General features: G+C 53.3%; 1 protein-coding gene across 2 annotated transcripts in view; it reads right to left on the bottom strand.

The window, feature by feature from the left end:
- The window catches only part of TBX5 (T-box transcription factor 5), a 74,178-nt gene extending 65,811 nt beyond the window's left edge, over positions 1-8,367 (bottom strand). Inside the window, exon 1 of one of the 2 annotated variants that reach the window (XM_085326141.1) lies at positions 8,077-8,367. The gene's annotated coding sequence lies outside the window, so the exon portion shown is untranslated. Of the gene's footprint in view, positions 1-2,699; positions 2,832-8,076 lie in introns of those variants that run through there. The other variant, XM_085326144.1, reaches the window with a different exon arrangement.
- Positions 8,368-8,573: the final 206 nt, after the last annotated feature.

The following is an 8,573-nucleotide window of genomic DNA, read 5'->3' as shown; positions in this document are numbered from 1 at the left end:
AAGGGAGTCGTCCTGCCTAAACGCTGAGACCTTTTCCGAGAGCTTTCTGTTGCCGCAGAAAGTCCCTTAATCATCTCTAAGATTAACATAAAAGTCGCTGAGGTTAATATCCGCGAAGCCAAACTATAAACTGAGAATTACGCTTTAGCCTAAATAAATCATCGCCTGCGAGGCCGCGTCTGTGGCAGTGTGGGGAGAGAGGAGGGGGGGAGCTCTGGAGCGCTGGGATCCCACGGGGGGCTGTGAACCCACGGCGGGCCGCGGTGCGCGGGCGAGGCGGCCGGGAAAGACCCCGGGTCGGGGGATCGGGGCAGAGCGGGACCGGGGCTGTGCGGCCAGAGACCTGGTCTGGAGCTCCGGGAGAAATCTCTTCGGTGATACCCAAGGAAACCTGCCCGGATACTCCCTGATTTGGGGACTCGGCTCTTTCTAGCTGTCTCCAAGCGGAGAGAGTCCAGCTTCAGCCTTTGGCGGCCCGAAGTCGCCTTTGGAGGCGAGCACGGCGTTTCCAGCTACGGCAGTAGTCACCCTTCCTAAAGGGCAGCCTGTGCCCCCTTCTCTCGCCAGACCTTCTCCTCCCCACCCCACGATCCCGCTTCCTCTCCCCCTGCGGGAAATGCCCCTCTAATGATTCCCCTGCCTTCGTGCTCTGCAGTTTGTCAGGACGGCTGACTTAAAGCCATCTTGCATCTGTTTCGCCTAGAGAGCCGCGCTCGCCTACATTTTAATAAACCCTATAATTTACACATTTCCCTCATACCCTGTAATTTCACCACCCCGAGACCCAGCGAAGGGAGAAAGCGCAGAGCAGGGAGCACTCGCGGAAAGCGCTGCCAGAGAATCACAAATAAGTAGAGGGTTTAAATCTGCAGCTGTAAAATAATCCAGGGGAGGCAGCCAACAATGACTGAAAAATAAACATCTCCCCTTGCAAATCCCGCAGCCAGCCCCGCTCCTTGCAGGCCGGCTCTGCCAAGAGGTCGGGTGCTGTGGGAAACGCGCCGGGAGAGTCCAGAAAAAAAGAAATAACGTGGGTTATATGGACCCCTTTTATAAGGCAACTGTTAGCGGTAACTAAGTTTAAAATTATATATTCCATAAAGTCTCTCTTTTTCCCCCACTAAGTGCCAGAACCACTCGAGGAAGCCGACACACGCTTCCCATTTGAAAATGTGTTATTTGACCATTTTTATTTTCTGCTTTTGTTCTCGGGGCAGCAGCCCCTCCGAATGCGAGGGGGGGTATTTCTGCGCGGAGATCAAAGCGGCCCTGTGTATACACACACTCTCGCAAATTATGTATTTGTGATCAAGTAACGCAGCATCAGAAAAAGCTAGGAGCGCATGTGGGAGAGTGAGATATTTACACAGGCCTGGCCAGAGGCAGAGGCATTATTTTAAGTGTTTTTCACCGGTGCCAAGTCATCTGTTCACATATACGTGTGCGCGCGTAAAGATGATGGAGAGAGCATCTCGCCAAAGCCAGGAAATTCAAAATTAACCCCCCAGTTCCCCGACATTTCCTGCCCGGCCCGGACTCCTGACGCRCTTCGTGCTCCCCTTGCTCCGCTCGTGTCAGGGTGCCGATGGGATTCAGACGGACAGGAGGGGCCGGCGGCAGGCCGTGGGGTCCGCGCCGCGCCCGCGCGTGGGCCGGGCCTGGCAGGGCTTGGAGGCCGCGGCGCTGCGGGGCCGCTCCGCGACACACACCAGCTCCTCTCGCTTCTTCCACGAGCGTAGCTTTATAGCCCACATAAAGAAATATATATATTTCCCCTATAAAGGCTTGGCTTAACCAACGGATCTCAACCAGGCTCTTCGGCATGGCAGGGGGGAACGACACGCACAAAGAAAGAAAGGAAGAAAGGAAGAAAGGAAGAAAGGAAGAAAGGAAGAAAGGAAGGAAGAAAGAAAGAAAGAAAGAAAGAAAAGCAATCTGGGCTGCGCTGCAGCCTCCATAACCCGGAGAAGAAGCGCTGCGCCGAGTTTTGCGGCAGGAAGGGTAAAACGCGGAGGGTGAGGAGGGGACTAGCCGCCGGGCGCGGAGGTAGGGCTCGCCCCGGAGCAGCGAGGTGACTGCATCCCGGGGGACCCTGCTCGTTCCCTGCTGCATTTCCAGCCTCGAGAAGTTGCGGGGAAGATCCCCAGCAGGATTCAGCCCGGAGATCAGTCAAATAGATTAAAAAAAGCTGAAAAGCTGAAAGCCTGTTTTACCGCTGCGCGACTCTCTGTAGAAACAAACCCGCGGGTGCACCGTGAATGTTCGCGTAGGGCCCGGGGCAGAGGAGAGGAGGGGAGCCCCAGGGTGCTCCTTCGGCCACGCGTGTGCGTGGGCAGATGAGCGAGCGCCGCGGTTGGGCGTAGTCCGCAGCCGCCTCTCCCTTCGCTCCCACCCGTGACCACCTCGCCAGCCGGGACCGGGGCAAAAAGAGAAGCCTCCAGGAGCTGGAAGCGCTGAGCCAGCCCTTGCAAAGAGAAGCGGCCCGTGGCCGGTAGACGAAGGCGGAGGAGAGCGGCAGAGCCCTCGGCCCGGCCTGTCCCCCGGGCCGGGACAGCCGCGACAGCCTGGGCCGCGGGGGCCTGCGCCTCCCCCCCCCCCCCCCGGGGAATCGGCCAGCTCCAGGAATCGGAAAGTGGAGCGAGAGAGAAGCCAAGTCCGGCAACATATTTACGATGTAAAAAAAACATGATAAAACTTACACTGAAATTATTTCAAAGTCGGGGGTCGGGGTGGAGGGGGATCTTTTAAGCGCGAATGGACTTGAAATGTCCTTTCCTGGTGGGTGGCTGGAGGACGGTCGGAGGAGACAGCGGGAGGGTGGGTGGATAAAGATCCTCCTGGGAACTGTAAAGCAGCAAATCTCTGCTGTGTGCCAACACGYAGCCTGGGAGGCACAGAAAGGGTGGAATGGGTCCAAAATAGGGCGCAAGGTGAAGCGCAGGGCCCCAGAGCCTTCTACAAAGGTTGGGAAAGGGGGCCCAGAGTAGGGCGGGGGGAAACACCGACCCCACCTGGGGGAGGGAGCCCATGGGGCGARGAAGGGTGCTCTGACCCGCATGGGTGTTGTCCGCCTTTCTTCTGCCCCACGGTGCTTCTTGCAGGGACAAGGAGCCCCCGCGCAAACACCAGCATCGCGGAGCATCTGCAGAAACACTGCGCACACAGCCAGGCTAGCTACGCAGCTTCCCTCCCCACACACACACACTTAATCTGCATTATTATTAGCCGTATTTTATCCTAGGAAAAACAAACGTTTCCCTCCCTTCCYATCACACATCGAGGGGGTAGGGGGTGGCAGGCGCAGATAACAAAGCAGCTGGTGTGGAACGACGTTGTAAGGAAATAATTGATATGTAATAAGGCTGAGTGAATCTATCCCAAAGAAAATATTGCGTAAGCGGTTATGATTAAACATGCCCGAGCGAAAGGCGCTCTCATAAAGGAGTAATGGAGCTAAGGAAACAAATGATCATTGGGAATGTTAAACACAGAGGGGCATTTCATCACACAAACATAAATTCAGCTTGAAAGAGACTTGGGGGAAAAAAAGGAAAAAAAGAAAAGAACACCCCCCCCGCTCCCATCAGGTTGTGCGGTGGATGCCGTTTGAAGACGCTGGCAGCGCGGGGGAAATAGCAGGCGACCCCCACCTGGCCAAGGAGGGCCCGATSCTGCCATGTGTTTTTAAACCCAGACCTGACCCAACTCACCGTCCTGYGAAGCCCCGGCAGCCCCCCGGCCTCGAGCCTTCCCCCGGCCGCGCAGGAGCCCGCACCGCTGCCCTGTGCCTCCTCCCCGGGCCGGGCAGCGCTAACCCCGTTCTCAGCCCTTCCCCGATTTGGGGGCAACGGGTGATAAAAGGCCATGTTACTCCCGGACAAACGAAACGAAGAGCAAAGACTCTCCCCCACCCCTGGCCCTGCCTTTGCCACCTCTCCTGGAAAATGCCATTTGAAAAGCCCACAGCTCGCATCCATCCGGTGGGAAAGGCTCGCCGAGCAAAACCTGCTGGTTCGAGAGCCAAATCTCCACCGGCTTGAACTGTTTCTAGCTGGCGGCTTTACAAATGGCAGCGCGCTCTTGGCTGAAACTCTCGCCGTCAGGCCCGGGGGTCGCGGGTGGGAAACTCGTTGCGAGAAGAAAGATTTGCTGCAGCACTCGCTCGCTCGGCTTTCGTGCAGGAGCGCCCCGGCGACGGGCCGGCCAGCGCTGCTGGCACCTGGCTCCGACCCTCCCCTCCCCGCACGGGCTCCTTACGAAGTATTTTATCTAATTCCTGCTCAGGACAGCTCATCACACTCATTTATCTCCTCTTCCCCTTCCCASGAGTAAGGTATAGCTCAGGTGCCTACTTGCACCAGGCTTGGAGCTTGCAGGATCGGCCCTGCAAACCCATCTGGAGACGGCTCGATCCGTCGGAGAGACTATGAATGGTTGCAGGATTGCAGGAGTTTGTTTTCGTTTAAAGTAAAATGGGGGGGGGGAAGAGAAGAGGGGGATATTTATCTAACAACTTGAAATAATTTATCCTAGGAAAAGAAAAAAAAAAGAAAGGAAATCTGGGCAAGAGTTTATCAGGCAGTTCCCTCTGCCAGCATGTTTTAAATGTATCAGTAATTTTAAAGTGTGTCTTCACTTAATATATTTTCCCCTTTCTCCTTCAGATGACAAGGAAGACCAGTGATTGCAAGATGTCTACAGATAGCGCCCTTTAAGAGTTTCCACATTGTATGGCTACGGGGGAAAAAAAATGTGTTTGTGGTTCTTACGTCCCTCCCGACAACTTTCTTATACTCGTCTCGTTTTATGGCGTCTCGTGTTCGGGCTGCGCACGGCGGCTTTTGAAATTACACTCGTTTCCCCTTCACGTCAAACCGGGATCCCTTCGGAGGGGCAGAAATTCCGGGGTGTCTGTGCGTGTCTAGTGAGAGAGAAAGGAATTTCTCCCAGAAACAGGCAAAAGCGGGAAATTCGCAAACTCGTGTCCGAAGTAACTCGTGATTTCCTAGCAAACCAAAGTGTAACGGTTGCCTTGGGGCGCTRGTTTGGGCTTGATGTAATGTTTTGGGGGCTGCTCAGGGGGCATTAGAGAAATCATCACTGAACTCTCTCTCTCTCTTTTTTTTTTCTTTGCTTGGGGGAATAAACTGCTTTGTGTGTAATATTAGCGAGGCACCCAATGCCCTCATTTTCTTTGCAGCCATGAGTTGGTTTCCTGGGGATGGGTTGTTGGGAATAGGAGCTGGAAGCGGACTCGGGCACAGCAAGGCTACTGTTAGTGCTCGACGTTAAAAACGATCATCACGCTTGCTAAGAGTTCAGAGCCTTCCGAGTGATAAATTACAACGGTTTCAACTCTAGAGCGAAAGTATCTTTTTCTCTCTCTCTGTYCCTCTCYCTCTCCTTTGGAAAGGACGCGAACGCCCCGTTTTCCAGATAGAAGACACTTTTCTTTTTCATTTCCCCGTAATTTAAAACACAAACGTCCCCCGTACCCGAGAGCTCTTRCAATGCACTTGCCGGAGAAAACACGAACGCGCTTTTTGCTAGAGAGAGATCCCTGGCGGGCATGAGTGTCTGAAGAGGTTTCACAGGACTTTCTCCAAGTCGGAGGGAAGACGTTTCATTTCTGATTTCCTCCCTGCCTCCCCTTCAAAAGCAGCACTAGCTGCAAGGCGTTCAGAGAGCCCCTTGCCCTCCCCTCTCCCATCAACGGGCGCACAAATCAAAGCTTTGAAACGAACTTTAAAGCCGGAGGAGGAATGGGCCATTTCATTCCTTGAACTTCGTGTCGAATATTAAGACTGCCCGGACAAATTACCCAGGCTTGATTCAGGACGGAGAGCAGCAGCTTCGGAGGAAGAGGGAAGGAAAAAAAAAAAAAAAAGGCAGTGGGAGGAAATTGCCCACGGTTCCAAAAAGATACTGGTTTCTTGGATCGCTGCACAGCAATTATGGCGAGGAGTTTATACACAAACACCTAAAAGCGAGATCAGGCAGTAGGAATAAGAGCCCGATTTTGTAGCTAATTTTGTGTAGAGACACTTCTAGTCACGGGCTTCGGGAGGAATCAAAACAACCCGCGAAACCGTTTGCAGGACCGAGCTCTTGAATTACCAGAAATTGGGTTAACTTCTGTTTTTAAGAATAGATCTCATTTAGGATCCTGAATCTATTTTATCCTGAAACTTGTGATGCTCAGAAGTTACACGATACTTGACACATTTTAGGCATTTTCAAAACTCTGACCTAAAACCAGCACAGAAAATTCTGACGTGACGGTGACATTACCGTCACGTTACTATTCCTATATCAGTTTTCCGGTCACTGTAATTATCCCCAAATAGCACTGTGCAAGATATTACTTCTCCCCATGCAACAATCCAGCTACGACGATCCAGTATTTATGAATTTGCGAATGTGCTTCGATTATTGGSAATTCTGTATTCATAGAACTGAGACTATTCCAGAAGGCTATACATTTACTAAAATGAGATAAATTGCCTTTTATTTTCACCCTTTTTCCCACATTTTTTCCCCCTAATGGCTGCGAGCTCGCCTCGTCGGGGGCTGCAGCCCCCCATTCAGCTCCACGCACGTTTATACCTGCATAAACCTGCGCACATTTGGCCTCCGCAGACCTTATCCAGGCGTACTTCGTACCTCTTCTCCTAGCCGCCCCCATGACTGACACGGAGAGCACTGAACGGCCGGGCCGCGGTTTATAGGAATAACGGTTTTCATTATTTTCGAGGTGGGAGGGAGGCAGAAATAGGAAAGAAATAAATATATACGTAGAGCTACTTTTTGGATACGCGCAGCAGCAAATGCAAACTCCCGAAAGGAGCCCTGAAAGAGCTGCTCGCCGAGAAGTTTCCCAACTATATTTGCTGTCGGGGCAGAAATCGGCAGCGGTTCTGTCTCCTTCAGCCCCGCGACGGCGGAGGTTGCGCGGCCTCGAGCCGCGGCGGGCGGAGAGGTGCGGAGGGGGCGCAGGTCTGGCCGTGACAGCCCCTTCCGCACCCGCGGAGCTGCCGCCGCCGCCGCCTGTCCCCTCCTGGCACTTTTTTTTTCCCCTGCCGTATTCGAGGCACAGCTTTTCCCTCTGTTCACACCGTCTCTTTCTGCCTTCGGGAGGTAAGCGCCAGTCCCCTACCCCTTCGTGTCAAGCTGCTAACGTACATCGCGAAATAGCATATTAGAAAACAAAATAGACCAAAAAAAAGAAAGAAAAAAAAAAAAAAAAAAAAAAAAAAAAAAAAAAAAAAAAAAAAAAAAGAAAAGAAAGAAAGAAAAAGAACGAAAAATAACCTCGAAGCTTTGTATCATCTACAGTCAGGGGGTGCCGGATCCCACCGATGGCACAGGAAAGGGGAGGCGGGGAAAAGGGGTGGGTTTCTCTTTGATGAATTTCTAAACAATTTCTATTATTATTTTCTTCGCCAACTAAGGGTGARTACGGGGTCCAAACGGCGAGATTTGCTTTTCAAAGAGTAACATTAAATCAAAACACCTGTTACACATTAGCCCTCTCCCACTCCCTTGTAAATGAAATCAGAAAGAGAGAGAGAAAGAGAGAGAGAGAATACTGTTTTTCTCCCTTGCAATCGGGCATCAGAGCTAGAGAACTAGGCATCACTTAAGGAGAATAAATGAATAAGGCATTTGGGAAGCGAGCATAGGATTTTCGCAGAGCATCTTTACATGCACTTTCGCATCCAAAAGCCGATGGAGGCAGAGGCGATCCCAGATCTATCCCCGCTTCCTTACCCGGTAAACATAGACCCGGGCGGAGCTCGCAGCCCAGCCCAGAAACCGCAGCCAAACGCACGCACGGCTCCAGCCGAGGCACCCAAAACCTCCCCACACACGGACGGGGCCCAAACGCCTCCCCCAGCCCTGCCCATGACAGCTCGCGGGGGCACAACCCTCCCCCCCACACACTACGCGTGCCCGCCCCGTCGGGGCCGATCCCACGCGTGTCCGCCCCGTGGGGGCCGAGCCCGCGCGCGGCGGCCCTGCGCCCTGACTCCTCAAGCCCAGGCCGGCCCCCCTGGGCAGGGGGAGCCCCTTTACCTTGGCGGCAGCGCTGCGGGGCAGGGGCTCGGCCGCGGTCCCATGGATGCTGAGTGCTGCGCTTCCCCTGGCAGCAGGCTTAGCTGGCTACTGGCCCTATTTCCGCTTGTAACTACGAGGGGACCCAATGCCTCTCCTTGATAAGGTATCACAGTGTCTCTCCAGTCCGCGGTCAGCACCTTAGCTCTGAGCTCCACGGGACCGCTGGCAGCCGTTCCGGGACAGCAGGGATATGTCGAGGTATTTCTGGGAATAATCACATCACACAAGTGCTTACATTCCGGCTTCCTTTCTCTTTATCCCTACCACCAAGTTTGAAGTCACACCTTCTACTGGATTGTTTAAGGTCTCCGGGTTGGAGTGGGGGTGGGTGGCAGTGAAGGAGTGTGTGTGTGTGTGTGTATGTTTTTTTTGGGGGGGGGAAATATTGCTGGTTGTTAATCTGTAGGGTTCCTCCAGGCCAATAAAACTARCATGGTCAGAAATTTCTTCTTTTC

This window comes from Rhea americana, unplaced genomic scaffold (genome assembly GCF_003343005.1).
Source record: "Rhea americana isolate MKP2758 unplaced genomic scaffold, rheAme1 scaffold_128, whole genome shotgun sequence".
In the NCBI taxonomy this organism is placed as follows: Eukaryota; Metazoa; Chordata; class Aves; order Rheiformes; family Rheidae; genus Rhea; species Rhea americana.
The sequence above is the reverse complement of the archived record's forward strand: the minus strand, read 5'-3'. Positions and strand labels throughout refer to the sequence as shown.